The sequence below is a fragment of the Chiloscyllium plagiosum genome, unplaced genomic scaffold (genome assembly GCF_037043375.1).
Source record: "Chiloscyllium plagiosum isolate Xiang-an unplaced genomic scaffold, Cpla_swu_hap1 HiC_scaffold_51, whole genome shotgun sequence".
In the NCBI taxonomy this organism is placed as follows: domain Eukaryota; kingdom Metazoa; phylum Chordata; class Chondrichthyes; order Orectolobiformes; family Hemiscylliidae; genus Chiloscyllium; species Chiloscyllium plagiosum.
In genome coordinates this window covers 37,115,628-37,137,496 of record NW_028270189.1, presented here as the reverse complement: position 1 = coordinate 37,137,496, position 21,869 = coordinate 37,115,628, and the positions used below count along the sequence as shown (strand labels likewise).

At 46.3% G+C, this 21,869-nt stretch overlaps 1 long non-coding RNA gene across 3 annotated transcripts in view; it reads right to left on the bottom strand.

The window, feature by feature from the left end:
* Positions 1–6,123: 6,123 nt before the first annotated feature.
* The window catches only part of LOC148135165 (uncharacterized), a 49,919-nt gene continuing 34,173 nt past the window's right edge, over positions 6,124–21,869 (bottom strand). For all 3 annotated transcript variants that reach the window (XR_015755516.1, XR_015755515.1, XR_015755517.1), the window contains 2 exons: positions 12,861–13,425; positions 6,124–6,236 (listed from right to left, as the gene is read on the bottom strand). This is a non-coding gene — a long non-coding RNA (uncharacterized LOC148135165). The remainder of the gene's footprint in view (positions 6,237–12,860; positions 13,426–21,869) is intronic.

Sequence of the window (21,869 nt, the reverse complement as noted above, 5' to 3'; positions counted from 1 at the left end):
ACATCCCAAACCCAGGAGATTGGGTCAGGGGGGATATATTACCGGAACGTATGAAGGAAATGCAGCAGAATGCTGGATTTGGTTGGGGGAGCCAGAGAGGGAACTCTCCCATCATGCGTTAGTAAGCTCTGAATAAACATTGGTCATGCTGCACAGCACAGAACTGAAGGCTCCTCTTTGATATTTCTCCCAACAACAGTTGTGCTGGGGCAAGTTGCCGGCTGGAGGTCTGTGGCTAGTGCTGTTCCACAAGGATCAGAACTGGGACATCTGTTGTTTGTAATGTATATAAATGATTAGTTTGAAAATGTAAACGATTTAATTAGCAAGTTTGTCGATGGTACATGGTACATGAAGAATGTTGTCAAAGGATACAGCAAGGAAGAGGGCAGGTGGAAGGTTATGTGGAGAAATTGCAGACAGATTTTAATTCAGATAAGTGTGAGGTGATACATTTTGGGAGGCTCATTGTAAGAGGAATGTGTACACTAAACGGAAGGGCCCTGAGCAGCATTGGGATACAGAGGGATCTTCAGGTGCAAGTTCACAGCTCCCTGAATGTGGTGAAGAAGGTGGATGGCAGGCTTGCCTTCTGCTGGATTAGTGGTGCTGGAAGAGCACAGCAGTTCAGGCAGCATCCGAGGAACAGTAAAATCGAAGTTTCGGGCAAAAGCCCTTCATCAGGAATAAAGCTTTCTTCTGTCAGGGGAGTGAATATAAAACTGGCATTAGGCCACCTTTGGAGTATTTTGTGCTGTTTGGATTACCACATTATAATGAGGATGTGGAGGCTTTGGAGAGAGTGGAAACAGGTTTACCAGGATGTTGCCTGGATTGGGAGAGGTTGGAAAATCTTGAATTGCTGTCTTTGGAAAGTCAGTGGCTGCGGAATAATCCGAGAGGCACAGACAGAGTGAATAATCTGAATCTTTTTCCATGGTGGAAATGATAAATTCTCGAGGCCATAGATTTTAGGGGAGAGGGGGCAAGTTCAAAGGAAATGAAAACCGAAAGAACAGCAGATGCTGTAAACCAGAAGTTTCTGGAAAAAAACTCAGCAGTTCTATCAGCACCTGTGAAGGGAAATCAGAGTTAACGTTTCTGTTGAAGTGTGACCAGAACCGAAACATTAACTGAGTTTTCTTCACAGATGCTGCATGACCTGGTGAGCATTTCCAACAACATCTTTGCAAGTTTAAAGGAAGCTGTGTCAGACAAGTTTCTTGAGCAGAAGGTGGTGAGTGACTAGAATGTACTCTCCTGGGAGTCGGTAAAAGCAGAAACAATCGCAACGTTCAAGAGGCATTTGGACAGGCACATAAGCGGGCATGGGTTGTCAGGGATATGGATCATATACAGGGAGATTGAATTAGTTTGGAATAGCATCATGATCCGCACAGACATAGTGGGCTGATTATTCCGGTGCTGTGCTGTTCTGTTTTCCAGGCGGTAGAATGTATGGAGTGACAGTTAATATTTTGAATGGAATATGTCTCTTCTTTAGAACATACAGTAAGTTGATGCATTTTGAGAGAAGCAATGTAGAAAGGGAATATATAATTTGAATGGCACAGAAACAGAGAGCGTGACAGCAGGAATGGGGAACAAAGTGTACAAATCATTAAGGGAGAGAGAACATAAATTGTTTTGAGGAAAACATATGGGATGCTCCGCTTCATTAATGGGGGAATGATAACAAACTCACGGAAAAAATGTGGTTTGGAGATGCCGGTGTTGGACTGGGGTGTACAAATTTAAAATTCACACAACACCAGGTTATAGTCCAATATATGGGCGGCACGGTGGCACAGTGGTTAGCACTGTTGCCTCACAGCGCCGGAGACCCGGGTTCAATTCCCGCCTCAGGCGACTGACTGTGTGGAGTTTGCACATTCTCCCCGTGTCTGCGTGGGTTTCCTCCGGGTGCTCCGGTTTCCTCCCACAATCCAAAGATGTGCAGGTCAGGTGAATTGGCTAAATTGCTCGTAGTGTTAGGTAAGGGGTAAATGTAGGGGTATGGGTGGGTTGCGCTTCGGCGGGTTGGTGTGGACTTGTTGGGCCGAAGGGCCTGTTTCCACACTGTAATCTAATCTAATCTAATAAACCTGATGAAGGAGCGTCGCACTGAAAGCTAGTGTGCTTCCAATTAAAGCTGTTGGACTATAACCTGGTGTTGTGTGATTTTTAACTTTATACATGGAAAAGATGCTAACCCTTGACAAAGCTCTAGTTAGGTCACAGACAATCATTGCATCCAATTCTGGTCAACAGATTTCTGATCAGAATGAGGAAGTTAAAATACCACAGAGGGGCCAGTTCCATAATTTGCTTCTCTTTCAGGACATGTGGATTCCACCATATCCCCAGACAGACGAATTGGCCCTTGCCAGACAAGACTGAGAGTCCTGGGTACAAGCCTGTTAAACTGCCTCCCGGTCCATTGTCTTACATCCCCTCCATATGAGCATAGGTAAGTGAATGCCCCATTAACTGAAGGAAGAACCCTTCTGCCTTAATCTCTTCCCATCAACACATAAACATGAACAATACGATAATCAGTTTCTGTAATCCATCACACATTATCACAGGACATCGTCATTCATCAAGCTTTGTAAGGTCATAATTACCTACTTTAAACTATCTATTGACAATCTCCCATGTGACTGATATGCCTTTGTCTAATTCCTATTAAATATACTGTCTCTGTGGGTAAGGCAGAGATTCAGGAAGAACAGCCTCTGCAAGTAGACACTCAGCTACTTTAGAGATGCTTTGAAACTCTCGCCGGCTGTCCAATAATAAAGCTACTGCCGTTGTGCAGAAAACTTGCGTCGTCTGGATTTGTGGAACAAAACAGACATCAACAATGAAGGATATGAGTGATCTTCAGAGTATAGAGTACAGACTTACTGGAGTAGTTCACTGATGAAGAAAATGCTGTCACTGGATTGATTTGAAGAAATTGCTATTTTCTTTGAAGTGAAGATGTAGAATATATTTTTGATAGAGCGTATAAGATTACAACAGACCTAGATATAGCAGACAAAAATATCTGTATTCGATAGGTGATGGCATAAGAATTAAGATCAGATGTAAGGTTTTGAGACAGCGGGAGTTGAAAAATGTGGTGCTGGAAAAACACAGCAGGCCAGGCAGCATCCGAGGAGCAGGAGAATCAATGTTTTGGGCATAAGCCCTTCTGCAGGAATGATACTAGTGCGCCAAGCGGGCTGAGATAAAAGGTAGGGGTGAGGGAATTTGGGGAGGGGTGCTGGGAATACGATAGGTGGAAGGAGGTGAGGGTGACGGTGATAGGCCGGAGAGGGGGTGGGGTCGGAGAGGTCGGGAAGAAGATTGCAGGTCAAGAAGGCGGTGCTGAATCCGAGGCTTGGGACTGAGATAAGGTGGGGGGAGGGGAAATGAGGAAGCTGGAGAAATCTACATTCATCCCTCGGGTTGGAGGATGCCTAGGCGGAAGATGAGGTGCTCTTCCTCCAGGCGTCATGTGGCCAGGGTGTGACGATGGAGGAGGGCAAGGACCTGCATGTAATTGGTGGAGTGGGAGGGGGAGTTAAAGTGTTCCGCTACGGGGCGGTTGGGTGGGTTGGTGTGGGTGTCCCAGAGGTATTCCCTGAAATGTTCTGCAAGTAGGCGGCCTGTCTCCCCAATGTAGAGGAGACCACATCGGGTGCAGCGGATACAGTAAATGATGTGTGTGGAGGTGCAGGTGAATTTGCGATGGATATAGAAGGATCCATTGGGGCCTTGGAGGGAGGTGAGGGGGGAGGTGTGGGCGCAAGTTTTGCACTTCTTGTGGTTGCAGGGGAAGGTGCCGGGAGTGGAGGTTGGGTTGGTGGGGGTTGTGGATCTGACGAGGGAGTCGCGGAGGGAGTGGTCTCTCCTGAATGCTGATAGGAGTGGAGAGGGAAATATATCCCTGGTGGTGGGGTCTGTCTGGAAGTGGCAGAAATTACGAAGAATGATACGATGTATCTGGAGGTTGGTGGGATGGAAGGTGAGGACCAGTGGGGTTCTGTCCTGGTGACGATTGGAGGGGTGGGGTTCAAGGGCAGAGGAGCGGGAAGTGGAGGAGATGCAGTGGAGAGCATCATCGACCACATCGGAGGGGAAATTGTGGTCTTTGAAGAAGGAGGCAATTTGAGTTGTTCAGTATTCGAATTAGTCCTCCTGGGAGCAGATGCAGTGGAGACGAAGGAATTGGAAATATGTGATGGCGTTTTTACAGGGGACAGGGTGGGAGGGGGTGTAATCTAGGTAGCTGTGGGAGTCGGTCAGTTTATAGTAAATGTCCGTGTTGAGTCAGTCACCCAAGATAGAAATGGAGAGGTCTAGGAAGGGGAGGGAGGAGTCTGAGACAGTGCAGGTGAATTTGAGGTCGGGGTGGAAGGTGTTAGTAAAGTGGATGAACTGTTCAACCTCCTCGTGGGAGCACGAGGTAGCGCCGATACAGTCATCGATGTAGCAGAGGAAAAGGTGGGGGGTGGTGCCAGTGTAGCTGCGGAAGATGGACTGTTCCATATATCTGACGAAGAGGCAGGTATAGCTGGGGCCCATGCGGGTGCCCATGGCTACTCCTTTGGTTTGGAGGAAGTGGGAGGTTTGGAAGGAGAAGTTGTTAAGAGTGAGGACCCAGTTCAGTCAGTCGAAGGAGGGTATCAGTGGAATGGTAGTGATTGGGTCGGCGGGAAAGGAAGAAGTGGAGCGCTTGAAGGCCTTCATGATGGGGGATGGAGGTGTATAACAACTGGATGTCCATGGTGAAGATAAGGCGTTGGGGGCCGGAGAAGCGAAAATCATGGAGGAGGTGGAGGGCTTGGGTGGTGTCCCAAATGTAGGTGGGGAGTTCTTGGACTAAGGGGGACACGACCGTGTCGAGGTAGGCAGAAATGGGTTCAGTGGGGCAGGAGCAGGCTGAGACAATGGGTCAGCCGGGGCAGTCACGTTTGTGGATTTTGGGCAGGAGGTAGAAACGGGCGGTGCGGGGTTGTGGGACTATGAGGTTGGAGGCGGTGGATGGGAGGTCCCCTGAGGTGATGAGGTTATGGATGGTCTGGGAGATGATGGTTTGGTGGTGGGAGGTGGTGGGGTCATGGTCGAGGGGACAGTAGGAGAAGGTGTCCGTGAGCTGGCGTTTAGCCTCAGCGGTGTAAAGATCAGTGCGCCAAACTACCACTGCGCCTCCCCAATCTCACCATCAAACCAACAAAAACCTCCACCCCCGTCCGCTCCAACACCAAACTCACCATCAAACTGGCAAAAACGCCACCCCCACTTTGAGACAGTGGGAGATGAGCCATTGTTTCTGCTGTCTGTATTGGCTGGAAATATGCAGAACATACTGCCTATTATGGTAGTGCAGGCAGAGGAGAAGATGAATAATTGATAAAAACAATTATATCCGATCTGAGGGAAGTAAACTTGCAGAGTTTGGGGGAAGTATAGGGAGCGAGAATATGGGATTCTGCTACAGAGAGCCAGCTTGGATTTGATGGGCCTCTCTCTGTGCTATAATGCATTTTATTTGGACTTGCTTAACTTGCTCTGGTCACCAATTAAATTGTCATTGAGGTAAATCTGCTCAGGGTTCCTACACAGACTAATACAGGCTGTCCCTCCACAGCAGGAGATAATGTTTACTGTTTTATACTGGGTTCGGGGGTGGGGGAGGGGAGGGGGTGTGACGGTGTGTATAACAGTCTGCCAGCATTTGTCTGAAATGGCAAAACACCAGTGAAGCCACACTAGGGACCGACTCTGGAAATGTGGGGAATGCCAGAAAGGAATTCTTTACCCATCCCACCTGGAAATTGGCCAAACCAGTCAGACTGGGGAGAAGCTGTTCACCTGCTCTGCTGCTCTGTGAGTGTGTGGTTGGGGGTGGGGGGGGGGGGGGGGGGGGGGGAGGGTGGGTGGGAAGGGATTCACTCAGGCATCCATCCTGCTGAGACACCAGTCAATTTACTCATAACCACAAGTTGAAGGATTTTTTTTCTCTTGTTCACACCAAGTAATGAACAATGGTTTTGGCAGTTCATAAAGTTTTGCACATAGAGAACTTAGCTTCGGAAATGTTCACAACATCGTTGAACATGCAGATTCACACTGGGTAGAGACTTTTATTTTCCTTTATTCATTGCAGGAGTTGGATGTTGATGGGCTATTGACATCCATCTCAGAACCATGTATCATGGGGTTTGTTTCTGATGCCTTGTTATCTATTGGGGATAAAAACAGTTTCAATTAGCTTTCTGTTAAATGCATGGCAATCAAGTCAATCCCATAACTCTCAGGCAGATTAGTTTCTTTTGAAGGACTCTCCATCTCCCCAACCTCTTCCATCCTCACCCCCAACAGCACAATAATCTCACAGAGTCTCTTTGTGACTCTGAATGAGACAATCTGATCAGCTGCTTCTTTCCATACTCCTATGTCGGGTTGGATCTTAAACTCCCCTTGCTGCAGTTGTGATCCTGCATCATTGTACAGAGTTGCTTGTATTTCATGTCTTGGCCTTTCAGTGATCATGATACTGCATGTAGCTTCTTGTGTATGGGGCCGACAGTGTAAGAGTTTAGCTCTCTCCTTCCACCAACAGCAGTAAAATTGTACTCCAACAAAACTTACAGTAAAAGCAGCATGAATACCCAAAAATGAGGTGTTAACCTGATGAAGTTACCAAAGAGGACTACTTGTGTTCCTAACAGCAGAAGCAGCAAGTGATAGACAGAGTGAAGCAATCCGGGAAACAACAGAACAGATCGAAGCTCTGCAGTCCAGCCATGGACTGTTGTCAATGAAGTCAGAGCACAGCTGGAGTTCTGAGGACAGTTCTCTTCAAGATATTAACCAACAAGAATGTCAGACTGGATTAATTATCATAAAACTCAAGTCCTTTTGATATTCATATATTTACAATCAGTGTTCAATTCACCAAATGTAGCTGAAGGTAAAGATAATCTTCAAGTGATTGTAACAGTGGAGACATCTGAATACTTGATCAGCAAATTAAAGCCTGTTGTGTTTAGATAGTAATAATTTTAAAGATATTTTTAAAAAGTAAGGTGACTTGAGTATAATGGAAGTAGTTGATTGGTGTGTAGCTGATAATCTTGTTTTAATCTGAAGTTAATTTAGGATTAGTTAACAAATAAACACATGGTAGGGAATCCCAGGCTCATGGAGTGCACATCCAGTTCCATGTGGGAAAACCAGGACACTTCTTGTCTGAGCGACAACCACAAGAACACGGAGGTGACGTGGGAAAGGTCAGGAACACTCGTTTGACCACAGCTAAAGTACTGCACACACTTCTGATCCCCACATTCCAGGGTTGATGTGATCACACCAGAGAGGGTACAGAGGAGATTGATCAGAATGTTTCTCCGATTGGAAAATTTCTGCTCTGAGGAAAGGTTGGGTAGGCTGGGGATGATTTCCGAGGAGGATGAGCTGAGATTTAATTGAAGTGATAAAATGCTGAAGAATACAGATCGAGTGGATAGGGAGGAGCTATTCATTAGCAGAGAGGTCAGAAACTGGAGGTTTTAGATTGAAACTAATTCTCAGAAAGAAGGGGAGGGGAGACTTCATTTCACTCGGAGATGCTGAGTCACTGATGGGGTGGCAGAGGCAGTAACCAGCATCACATTAGGACAAAAGGTTATGGATGTAACTGAGATGCTGGAACATGCAGGGCTGCGGACTAAAGTCTGCAGAATGGGATCAATGTGATTTATTTGACATTTCTCCAGCATATTCAACTCAAGTCGAATTTGAGAATTTATTAGCATCATCAGACTTGATATCCAAATGTCGGAATAAATTTATCAGAAAGTTACAGCACAGATCGCAGCCACTTGGCCCATCCTGTATGTGTTGGTTGTAATAGAACTATCCAGGCTTTACAGCATTCTATACTCACCATTGACAGCAACAATTTCAGACTGTGATCTCTGCCCTCTATGTTCTTATTATCTGTTTTTCAATGTATTTCTTTGACAGCTGCACACCTTGTTTCCTAGTTTCAATCCCAGCCTGAACACTATTCCCTGTGGCCTTGAGGGACTACCATTTCTGCTGTTTAATCTCTCCTGCCTTCCCCTGTGTGACAGACTGTCTGTTTGTCCTTGTCTCACCTCCTCCTTGCTCACAACCTGTTACATTTCTGATGGTTCCCAGACCTCTGTGACTTCACTGTGTCCCCTTGGGTCAATGGCACGAGTTTTGAATTCTCTTCCTCCAGAGATAATTGGAAATCTTTCTGGTTGCAGTTTCTCCCAGATTTTATTTTTAAAAACAGAGCATTTGTATCAGAGTCAAATATTCGTGAGACATCATCCACAATTCTGAGCATTTGGATGTAATCTGTGACCCTCCCACAGATGTGCAGGTTTGCTCTATTGGCTGTGCTAACATGGCCTGTAGTGTGCAGGTTTAGCGGGTTGGGTTAGCCATGGTAAATGAGAGGTTATGGAGGGAGGGTGGGAGAGCAGTTCATTGCAGGCTTGATGGACTGAATAGCCTCTTTCTGCACCTACGGGATTCTGTGACTCTAACTAGCTGTGATTGTCGTCATGTTTTCCTCATGCCCGGTTCATTCAGTTCAGGTACACATACTGCCTTTGTGTTTCTGTGGGTTCTCACTCAATCCTTTCCTTCTGTTTTATAGCAATTTCACACTGTACATGAGGGTGAAAATGCATTTTTAAATACAAATACTCCAATCGAAACCCGCACAGGTCAGGAGCTGTTTCTGCTGCTGGCATCACTCACAAGGAACAGGAAAATAAAGGTTCAGTCACAAATCTTATAGGAACATAGAGGTTATAATCACCAGGAAAGTCTTAACAGCTTAAAACTCTTTTCTCAAGAGGAGGCTGAGAGACAACCTGGTACAAGTAGGAAGCGTTGTGCCTGTGTTTTCAGAGATTTGTGGTTGAAATCATTGGGATAGAAGCATGCGTTATTGCCCCAGGTCATCAAAGGTGCTATCTAAATGTGCATCTTTCTTTCTGTCTTTCTGTCTGAGTTGACAATCAGATGGGTTGGTCAGTGTCTGAGTGTTTTCCCTCTTCATGTCACTGAGTCTCGGAAACTGTGTTAATTCTGACCTTGACCAGCCTACATGTGAATCCAGACCCTGAATAATGGGGTTGACCCTGGACCATCTTCTTGGCAGTCAGAATGATTGACAAATGCTGCCCCAGCAAGTGTTGCCATGATCCCATGAACAAACAAAATAAATCCAATCGCTGTGGTTACTTGTGAACTCGCCGGTGTTTCATCAAGCTGGATATCTGAGTGAACTGCTTCCCACACTCAGAGCAGGTGAATGGTCTCTCCCCAGTGTGCATTCGCTGGAGTACAGTGAGGCTGGATGGTGTCCTGAACCCAGACCCACAGTGAAAGCTACTGAATGGTCTCCTGTAACCAGGAGAGATGATATTCACCATCCCGAGGGATACTGGGTAAAGACACCTCCAAAAGGGATCTATTGAAAGTGGACCAGGAGAAACTGCTCTCTTTCATGAAAGAATCAATAATGAGGAGGCACCGATGTCAAGGGATTGACAAAAGAAGCACATGTAACATGATACAAAGTGTTTTCATGCAGAGACAGTTTATGGTCAGGAATGCACTGCCAAAGAGTACAATGGGAGCCAGGTATAATGAAGAGAATAGAATTGAACAGAACAGTTATTGGAAGAGGACGAATGGGAAGGTTTATGGGGTAAAGGTAGAAGAATAGCATTCGGTGAGGTGATCCTTTGGAGAGCTGATGAGCCAATCAGCCTCCTTTTGTGCAGTAACAATTCTGTGGACATTTAATTCTGAGCCCTCTAAGAAAATATCAGGGCAGGGTTTGTAAAGAGGTCAGATTGAATGAGGGTCTTGGTGAACAAAAGCGAGACACAGATACAGAGAGGTTTTAGGATAGATTGAATCAAATGTTACCAATTTGCACGGCAACCAACATTACAGCAGTTACAAATGGGATTCAATAAGAGAGTGGAATTAGAGCAGCAAATAAATCTTGAACATTTATGCAGCTAAAGGGGATGCTGGGTAAAGACACCGCAGTTAGTGCTTATTTCATTCAAGACATATCAGCCAGGGTGCACATCGTCCTATATCTATCCTATTGAGCTCTTGAAGAATTTTGTTCATTTCAAGTGTTTCATATTTCAGTCCTCCAGAGAAGACAGCTTCATGATCCTCAATCTCTCCTGACAGGACAAAGCTGCTAATAGAATTCAATTCACTGGGGAATGTTACTGACTGCTTCATGGATTGGAATTGGCAACTAAGACTGTAAGGTTACTGTGTAAACTATCTTCAATTGTATTGCCAGATTGCCAGACACATGTGGGGCTTTAAGAAAAATAACAACTTACAGGCATTGAGTGTCAGAGCGCCCACTGTTGTGTGGGCATCCTGTTTAGATACGATCTATTGATAATTGTTAGAATCAACTTATACAGACTCCATAGAAGTGGTCAGAACATTATAACGGTCATCGAAGCTGGTAACACATTTCCCATGGGTTAAAGGTCGTATATGATAGAGTAGGAACGAGTTTGGCTAGTAAAGTCCAGTTATTCAAAATCATCCTAATTTACTTTCAGAAACAAGTGAGAGAAAGCCACATTATTGCATTAGTCCAAATTTAGAATTTCAGGAGAACTAAAGGGAGAGCTGGTGTTGGGAGCTGTAGTAATGAAGGAGATAAATTTGTTTTACAGAGAGAGTTCACAGATGGGAAACTCAGCTTTAACATCACATTTAATACACCCAATTCCGCAGGTCCTGAACATTATACATAATACGGAAGGGGAAAGCAGCATTCCCAGCCCAGAGAAACCATTCGTGTTGTGCATGTGGTTGAGGATTTAACTGGTCATGTGATTTGGGAAGACACCAATGTGATAGGACCAGGGCAAGGTTGTGTAAATGTGGGGATTGTGGGAAGGAATTCACTTACCCCTCCCAGCGGGACACTCACTGACACAGTCACACTGGGAAGAGGCTGGTCACCTGCCCCATGTATGGGAAGGGATTTACTCACTCTTGCAATCTGCTGAGGCACCAGAGAGGTCACAGAGGATTTAGACTCTTCACCTGCTCCATGTGTTAGAAAGGATTCATTCAAATCTCTCTCCTGCAGAGACATCAGTGCGTTCCCACCGGGGAGAGGCCATTCACCTGCTCCATGTGTTAGAAAGGATTCATTCAAATCTCTCTCCTGCAGAGACATCAGTGCGTTCCCACCGGGGAGAGGCCATTCACCTGCTCCATGTGTGGGAAAGGATTCGCCCAGTCTTCTGATCTGCTGAGACCCCAGTGAGCCCACTCTGGGGAAAGGCCATTCAGATGCTCAGTGTGTGAAAAGGGTTTCAGTGATTCATCCCTCCTGCTGATACACCAGAGGGTTCACACTGGGTAGGAGTTGTTTACCTCTCAGTGTGACAAGGGATTTGCTGCATCTTCAACATGACAGAGACCAGCGAGTGCACACAGGGAAGTGGTCATCCCTCTGCTCCGTGTGGGGTAGAGTTCACACATCACTGCAGGACTCTGATTCTGCAGTTACTGTTAATCAGAGTCAGGAGTGGACCTTGTACACGATGACACTGTTGGAATATTGATGTTGTTGTGGTGTTAACCACATTAACTGGGCTGGAGTTGACTGAATTTATATTGCCACTTTCTGAAGCTCAGGATGTCTCTCTGAGCACAAGGCTACACAAACAGCAATGTGACAATGAGCAGGGATCATCTGTTTTGATTTATATTGGGATTGAAGCACCTCTGCTTCAAAGCACCAGGTACAAGGTCAGAGGCCAGCCTTGGTCAACGGCCTGTGTGGAGTTTCCACATTCTCCCCACGATAGTGTGGGTCCTCTGGTTTCCTCCCACAGTCAAAAGATGTGCAGGTTATGTGGATCAGTCGTGCTACATTGCCCATGGTGTCCAGGACTGTGCAGACTAGGTGGATCAGCCATGCGAAATGCAGTGTTACAGGGATGGAGTGCAGTGCGTGGGATGTTCTTCAGATGGTCGGTGGGATTTGATGGGCCAATGCTCTCCTTCCACACTGTTGGGATTCTGTTCTATGATTGAGGATAAACGTTACACAGCAGGGTGTCCCTGGAGAAGGAGCATGTGGTGTGTATCAATGCTCTCAATGCCTTTAGATAGAGGTGGGCACCGCAGGGGATATGTGCTTTATCTCTGTCGCTGCCCCCTCCCTACAACTCTGCCTTGATTTAGTCCCTTCTCACTTTGTCACTTGTAATGGTTTGCTTTGCCTGTAAGGGGTCTTGTTTGGAAATATTCAATTGGTTACACGGGTGGCTTCCTGCTGGTAACAAAAAGCAAAATGGAGTAATGATGATGTTGATGGTGGGAAGGTTGCACAGCTGTGAGAGATAACATTCCTGGGTAGGAGAAATGGGGGGGAAAAAGAACACTTCACAGCTCACAGAACGAGAACTGAAAAGCAGTTAAATCAAACCAAAGGTTCTGACAGGGAGGGAATATTTCCTTGGAGTTTGAGCAACTGGGAAGTGATGGTGTCCGGGAATAGACAGGATTTTGTTTTACAGGGCGTTTGAAATTTTAAAAACTTATATTCAGATCGTTTCGATTCTTTTACTTTTATTCTGGGATAAACTTGAACACAAGGTTTGCAAATTTATTTTTTTTAAATGTAAAAGACAAATATTAAATAAAATCTATCAAACCCTCTCTCACTGAAAACTGATGTGGAGGTGCAATCTCCAGGAGAATCCCTGCCCTGCCTACTTCTTCCTACTCGGGCTCCATGGCTATATACATACCTGGGAGATAGCAAGAAGCAGCTATTCGGCTTTTCAATCCTGCTCCACCAACCAATGGGAACCAGCTGACCATCCATCACCTGTTCCTGCTGTGTCCCAATCCCCTTAGATATAGTTCTTCGAGGTAAATTCATCGAAGTCCTCCTTTGGCTTCACCACCTTTTGTTTCAGTGACGTTGCTGTGTTACTGTGTGGGTGTAGGCAGGGGTAATGTGATGGTGCTGCCTCCTGGAGGATGCACTCAGCATCCCTCATCATCCTGCAGTAACATCAACCGCGCTTCAGCAACTAGAGAGAGAACCCATTTCCAGGATATGGGCATCACTGGCTCAGCCAGCATTTATACCCCATCTCTAGTTACCCTTGAGAAGATGGTAGTGAGCTGCTGTCTTGAACCATTCACAGTCCATTTGGTGCAGATAGACCGACAATGCTGGGAGGGAGAGTGTTGCACGATTTTGGCCGAGTGAGTCTCAGTCTTTGGTTCTTCAAATGCTGGTTAACGTAATCACGATCTGCACATGATTTTGAGATTTCAGTCTGCAAATCTTCACCATCTAGCACCCTGTATAAAGGAATATGTACAGGTTAGAAATTCAGAACAGACAATTCTAATTTCTCCTGAATATTTTTCCCCTTTCTTCCCCCAAAGCTGTAACCCTGCAGCCCACTTACTCTCTCCCACTGTTCTGCCTCTGCTACCCCCTAATGTACACCCTCCCCATTCTCATGGAGTTGCTGATAAACAGATCCATGCCACCACTTCCCGTCCCTGGTTAGACTCTGCACCCTTTCTGGGTTCACTTCCTTTCCCTTCAGTTGCTGCAAGTCAGTAATGTAACAGCAGAATGAAACAAAAGGAAACAGACAGGGAGGTGGCAGATCCTGGACAGAAGAGGAACCTTCAGTCTGGGAGAAGGTGTCAGATCCTTCCTCGTTTCCCATAGGTCGATTCCCAGCATTACAACGAGTTGGGGATGAACTTGGTTCCACGTGGGTGTGATGGCACATTGACCCCCTCCCCCCAACCGATCAATACTATAAGTAGATGCGTCCCTTCTACAGCCAGTCGGTGTGAAATGCTTTCTGCTAGTTACCCAAAACAAATGCTCCAAAACACGCCCACATTCCATACATGTACAATGCCGGGTTTCCCCACACGTGTGGTCCCTGCCTCAGGGATTGTGGGAGTTGTTGTCCCCATGAAGCCTCTGGAAAGTGAATGAAAATTGTGGGCTGGAGGGTGTTGGATCCCCATTCAGACACACAGGACATGTGGGCTGTCACTGGGTTTTACTGAGACATCTGCTTAGACAACCCGAGTTCTGACGTAAGGAATATACGTTCAGCCAATTGCGGGGTGGGGAGGTTAATAAGGGGCAGCAAATTTTAAGAGAGGTGGCTCAGTGGCTAGCACTGCTGCCTCACAGCGTCAGAGAGCCGGGTTTGATTCCAGCCTTCGGCGACTGTGTGGAGTTTACACATTCTCCCTCTGGCTGCGTGGGTTTCCTCTGGGTGCTCCGGTGTCTTTCCACAGTCCAAAGATGTGCAGGTTTGCTGGATTGGCCATGCTAAATTGCCCACAGGGTCCACGCATGTGCCAGTTAGACAATTAACAACAGGAAATGCAGGGTTACAGGGAATGGATGGGTCTAAATGGGATGCTGACTATAGGGTTGGTGTGGACTCGATGGATGAACACCCTGTTTCTGCACTATAGGGACTCTATTCTATTCTCATGAAGAAGAATGTACCTGTCTCCATGTGTTCTGAATCTGTGGAATTCCCTATTCAAAATGCAGTGGATGCCAGGGCAATGAGCAAACTTAATGAAAAGATACAGATGTTTCATTTGCAATGATTTGAAGGGTGAGAGCGCGCAGGCGGGAAAATCCAGCTGAGAGCGAGGTGAGCTCAATCATCATTGTATTAAATGGTGGAGCTGGTTCGAAGGGCTGCATTGCCTCTCCTGTGCCCAGTGCTTATCTTCTTACGGTAATAACTGGAAAGCTGAATCCAAAAATCACCACCTTCACAAAATGCAGGATACTCAGGTGGATTAGCGTTCCAAACTTAGATAGTGAGGAAGCGAGTAGGAGATAATGATTTTGCAATTTTAAACTGAGGGGACACAGTGATTTATGGTGTTCGACTGTGTAGGACATTCACAGCGTCCAGAATACTCTGTTGGGAATATCTATCCTATACTTTACTACAAAGCCAAGGTCTCTGACAATGAAACCCAAAACACCGCCTCCCCACGTAACCTGATAAAAGACCTGAGAAGTCTGGTTGAATTTAGAACACAAAATGGAAAGCGGGAAGATTAAATCCAATCCAGATCCTGTGCTTAAACAAAGGAGACTACAATATGATGAAGCAGGAGTTGGCTAATGTAGACTGGAAGCAAAGACTTTAGGGTGGGACAGTTGACGGACAGTGGAGGAATATCAAAGCAATTTTTCAAAGTGCTCAGTAAAAACATGTATCAGTGAAAAGGAAGGACTGTCGGAAAAGGAGTAATCTGCCATGGGTGTCTAAGGAAATAATGGAGTCTGTCAAATTGAAATTGAAGGCATACAAATTGGTAAAGACCAAGGAGAAACCAGGAGATTAGAAAAACTTCAAAGATTAACAGAAAGCTTGATGGGATTACGGATAAAATGTAATGAGTAGCTATCTCCAGGGCCAGAATAGCAGTTTACACTGCTGGAGGGGAACCTATTGTGTGGGGAACATATGGCCTCTGTAATTGTTGAAGCACTTAACTGTTACCATAGAGATAATCCTGATCAAGTTAAAAATCACAGCACACTCCAAAAACTTGTATTTCCAAATAAACCTGTTGGACTATAACCTGGTGTTGTGTGGTTTTTAACTTTGTCCATCCCACCCCAACCCTGGCTCCTCCACATCAGAATCCTGACAGACAGCCCCACTGAAACTGAACTGCCTGTCAGATACCTGACTGAGCCACAGGGGTGTGGGGGAGGGGTGTATGGTTTAACCACAAAGTGCTGAACTGAACAAGACTTTTTAACTGCTGTTGCCATGGAGATAATCCTGAGAGATAGTCTCTATTCAAAGTCACAAACCACAAAGGTAGAAAAATGGGAGGCGTACACCGGACAGGCGGGGAGTTACCTGATGTTGTCTGAAGGCATTTTGCACGTAACTACCATGTCTCATCAATAAAGACTCTAAAGAAGACCTCTCAGAGTTCTGTGCCCAGTTATTCCTACCCAGCAGGGTTCAGGAATATGAGTACACAGCAGTCAGTCTTCACAGTGGAGGATACGAAGAACATGCCGGTAATTGATAAGGAGACTGAGGAAGGTGAGGACCTATAAATAACCGTTATCATGAAAGAGTTAGAGCTGGGCAAGCTAATGGAGCTAAAGGTAGACAAGTCTCTTTGCACTGATAGAATACATCCCAAGATACCAACAGAGTTAGGGGGAGAAATAGCAAATGCACCTAGTCATAGAATCCTACAGCAGAGACAGGCCTTTTGGCCCATGCCGATCAGAATGTCCATCCACGCGAACCCCATTTCCCTGCACTTTGCTCATCTGCTTCTGAAACTTTCCTATCCATGTATTTGTCCAAATGTCTTTTACATGTTGTTATCAGACCCGCCTCAACCACTTCCACTGGCAGCTCATTCCATATACATACCACCCTCTGTGTAGAACAGTTGCCCCTCAGGTTCCCTTTTATTCTTTCTCCTCTAACCTTAAACTGATACCCTCCAGTCCTTAGTTCCCTGGGAAAAAGACTGAGTGCATTCACCTTACCCAGGCCTCTCATGATCTCATACACTTCTTTAATATATTCCCCCTCTGTTTCCTCTGCTCTAAACAAAAAGGTCCTCGCTTATCCAACCTCTCCCTATAACTCAGACCCCTGAGACCTGGCATTATTCTTGTAAATTTCTTCTGCACCTTTCCAGTTTAATAACTGAAACCTACACTGCATCCATCACATTTCACGCGTTTTCCCCACGGCATTGGAACCGACGTGACAACACCAATGGATTACAATCCATGATCGATAATTCACTCCGTTACAACAATCCCATTTTCATAGCTTTTTCCATGATGCAGGAATCCTTTTGTCTTTCTGGTTTCATGGTTTTGTATGAGGATAATTAACCAATCTGGGGTTTAACTGCTCCTGGGAAATGTGCCATGATTTTTTAGACTTTCAAAAACCAAATGAAATCTCTCTCTACAGTCATCACACTAACACGGACTTTGCTGTCTCAGTACTTTTTCCAGCCACACTGACATTTGAAATATTCGTCTCTGGACAGAATGCACACCTTTCCTTCCAGATGAAAAGGCCAATGATATCCAGATCGGCACAGATCCAGTGACTATCAAAACTGAACATGAAGTTCAATGTGTATTTCTCAACTACAAATTCCCCCTTTCAGTACTCTACAACAGAGAAAACAAAGTGCTGGAGATCCTCAGCAGGTCTGGCAGCATCTGAAATGGTGACAGATGTAGGAAACATTGCAGCCTTGAAGAAGTGTTTCGATGATCACACCAGGCATGTGTGCTTGATGACCGGTATGGAGAAGATGGGGGCATTGTGTTCAACAGTTTTATACCAGAGACTCTGACCCCATTTTATTGCGTGTTTCTCTGAGATTCCCTCTTTTCAGAAGCAGGCAGGAGTGGGAAGCAGTGGAGAATGTAAATGATGTGTAACCTTCCTAGTGAGAGGATTCGAGTACCGGAGCAGGGATCCCTTTCTGGAAGGGCCTTGGTGAGACCACACCTGGAGTACTGTGTGTACCTTTGTTCCCCTTTCCCAAGGAAGGCTCTCCTGGTTACTGAGAGAGAGTAAAGGAGGGTCACAAGCCTGAGTCCTGGGATGTGTAGATAGTTAAGGGCTGCAGATGCTGGAAGTCAGAGTTTATACAATGTGGATCTGGGGAAGTGCAGCAGGTCAAGCAGCATCAGAGGGGCAGGAAAGTTGATGTTTTGGTCAGGACAGTTTGTCAGTCCGGATGAATAGTCCTGACCCGAAACATCAACTTTCCATCCCCATCGTATCCATGCTGGTCATCAAGCGCCTATTTATTCTAGTCCCACGTTCTGGCACTCCGTGTAACATCTTGGTGTGATCATCTAAACACTTCTTCAAGGCTGCAATGTTTCCTGCATCTGTCACCATTTCAGATGCTGACAGACTTGCTGAGGATGTCCAGCAATTTATGTTCTTATTGTAGATTTCCACCATTTTGCTGAAGCACATAGAGTCATAGACATGTAAACAGCTCCATATTTTGTTGACTCACATTTCTGAGATGGCAGGACTGATGGCTGAAGAGGGACTCAATCCTCGTTTAATCCTCCTTTTCTTTGGCTTTCTGAGCTGCTGACTACATCACTAATATTCTACCTCCCATTCCCTGACCCGAATCTGACCCATCTAAGCCGACACTTGATTTCCCAACCCCCTGCCAGACTAGTTAAAACCTCACCAATGGAACTGCAAAAGCCCCCATCAGATTTGTCTCAGCTCTGCCCAGGGGTAACCGGTCAGGCTGGTATAGGTCCCACCTAATCCGAAACAGTCCCAGTGCCTGAAGAATCTAAACCCTTCTCTGGTACACCATTTCCCCAGCCACACATCCAGCTGATCTACCCTCTTATTCCTGCTCTCACTAGCACATGGCACTGGGAGTAAGTCTGACATTATTACATTTCAGGAGCTACATTTTAATGCATCTCTGCTCTCCCTATATCTAGCTTTCAGGCCCTCATCCCTCTGTTTAGCGATGTCGTTGGTATCTGTGTGTTCTACCACCACGGGCTGTTTAACCTCCAGCTCCAGAAAGTCCTGCAGCCGCTCCATGATATCGCGGATCCTAGCTTTATGGAGGTAACATACCATCCTGGATTCACGTCTATGGTCACAGCAGTGCCCGCCCTAACACCGAGCACTGAATCTCCTGTCACTATAGCCGTGTTTCCTCTCTTTCCTCCCGCTCTGTGCAGCGGAGCTCTCTGTGGTGGCATGACCCTGGCTGGTGCTGATTTCCCGAGAAGCTACCCCACCCATTCCCGCCCTTACAGAATCCCAAGCGGGATACAGTATCTGTATGAGATGTGGATGACCACTGGGGACTCCTGCACCCCCTTCCTGAGCCTTTTACTTGATCTGATGGTCACCCATTCCCTTTCTGCCTGTGTAGCCCTCACCTGCAGTGTGACTAACTCACTAAATGTGCTGTCCATAACATTCTCAGACGCTCCACAGTGAGTCCACTCACAGCTCCAGGTCTGAAAAGCAGTTTCCCAGTAACTGCAGATGGACACACTTGCAGCACACATAGCCGTCAGACACACTGGAAGCGTCCCTTATTTCCCACATTGTACAAGAGGACCACACCACGGGTCTGAGGTCTCCTATCACAACATCTCTCTACATTCATCTCGTAACTCCCATTAAGAAAATTCAAACGAGTGAGCAACCTTCCTTCACTTCAAACATGTACATTATAATTTTAAAAATCTTTACTTCAGCAGATATGTCATACTTTAAAACCTTAAATACTCTGCAGGTATCACTGACAAATTGGCTGTTCCCATTGGGACCACGTGAATTACTGAATGGCCTGAACTAAAACTGAGTTTCAGCTTCACCTTCTCCCTGTCTCACCTCACTATTTACACCCAACTCCAAAACATTCTCATTGAGCCAAACAGCACTCTCAGTACAGCCTTGTCATTTTCATTGTCTGCTCACACCTACACTGCCCTCAGCCTCCTGTACTGTTCCAATGCATCTCAATGGGAGCTCAGGAACAGCATCTCATCTTTCAATTCAGCCCTTTGTAACCCCTGAGTCAACATGGACTTCAGCAGTTTCTGAATGAACAGACAGTTGTCAGAATCTGGAATGTTCCACCTGAAATAGTGCTGGAATTTGAGTCCACAAGGAATTTCAATGAGAAGCTTGCAGGGAATTGGAAGTAGGGAGTGAACAGGTTAACATCATGAAGTGGGTGATTGGGACTAAATCTGGCATTTGGATAAATCTGTGCTCTCTCTCAGGCCAATACCTCCTTCCACAGCTGCAGGGCCAAGAAATGAACACATACCCAAAGGGTGATCTGACCATGAACTTGAATATCTTTCTGCTTTTTGCTTGACAAAACTATTGGTGATATTTTCCCAGACTGAACAGACAAACCTTTCTCATTCCACAGTTAAATGCCAATGATATTCAGATCCTGATGACTCCGCTGACGGTAGAAACTTGTTTTTGAGATCCCAGTCTCAATTATTCTCAATTAATATCCTAGAAAATGAATTTGCAAAACAAAGCTCACAATCAGTGCAAGGTGAATAGTGAAGGCGAACACTTCTCTTGGTATGTGTTTGATGTGTAAACGCTCATCTTCAAATCGCCCCCCCCCCCCCCCCCCCCAAAATGAGGACATGTGCATGCGCCTTGCTGTACCCTGCCCCAAATATAGATGGCGGCCATAACCCAGGATCTCTCATTGCCTGAGGCCCACAGCTGTTTTCCCCTTTGCTGCAAATGTGGGACCAAGGTTTTCTAATTCAGATTAACGACCTGCACAGAGTATGACTAAACCCTCCCAGTCTACACTGATACACTGTGCTGCCACTCTCCCCTTTCCACCTCCTGCAAACACCAAGGGTCATCACGGGTTCTGTGACCCTTCAGCAGAACCGAAGACAGCTGGGAAAAGTAGAATCCCGACAGCGTGGAAACGGGCTCTTCGGCCCAACAATTCCACACCCACCCTCCGAAGTTCATCCCACCCAGACCCACTCCCCTCCCTATTACTCTCCATTTCCCCGGACTAATGCACATCCCTGAACACTACGGGAAACTTAGCTGGGCCAATTCACCGAACCTGCACATCTTTGGACTACAGGAGATAGGGGTTAAAGAGTAAATAATAGGTGGGGACAGAGCGCAAAGAGAGATAGGAACATTTGGAAAGACAAAGGAGTGAATAACAATCTGGTGGGAGGGTGGAAAGCTGTTAGTGGAGGAGACAGGAACCTGGTAGCATCTCAGTAGCGGTGGTGAAAATGGTGACTGATGAGTTACATTGTGGCTGCAAAAAGGTCCCGGAGCTTCAAGTTGCCTGTCACTTTAACACACAAGACTGTTCCCTGTCCAACATCTCTGTCTCATGCTTACTGCGGTGTTCCAGTGAAGCTTGATACAAGCTGGCAGAACACTCCAGAACATACCAAATGGTCTCCTATTTCAAGGACTGCAATTTCCCCTCCCATGTGGTCAACAATGCCCTCCAGTGTATCTCCTCCCCTTCCCACACCACTGCCCTTGAACCCCACTCTTCCAACCCCAAAAAGGATGGGATCCCCCCACTCCTCACCTTCCACCCAGATACAACACATCATCCTCTGCCATTTCCACCACCTACAATCAGACCCCACTAGAGATATGTTTCCCTCCCCTCCCCTTTCAGCATTCCACAGAGACCATTCCCTCTGTGACTTCCTCGTTAGATCCACGCTCCCCACCAACCCATCCTCCACTCCCAGCACCTTCGCTTGCCACTGCATGTGGAGTAAAACCTGTGCCCACACCTCCCCCTCACCTCCATCCAAGGCACCAAAGGATCCTCCCACATCCAGCAGAGAATTCCCTGCCCACCCAAACACCTCAACTATTGTGTCCTTTGCTCTCAATGTGGTCTCCTCTACACTGGGGAGTCAGGACGCCAACTTGTGGAATATTTCAGGGAATATTTCTGGGGCACATGCACCAACCAACCCCACCGCCCTGTGGCCGACCACTTCAGCTACATCCCCTCAGCCGCCACGCTGCCAAGGACATGCAAGTCCTGGGTGTCCTCCACCCCCAAATCCAAGCCACCCGACGCCTGGAGGAAGAACACCTCATCTTCCACCTTGGAACCTTTCAACCACACGGCATCAAGGTTTCCTCATCTCCTCTCCCCCACCTTATCACAGATTCAACCCT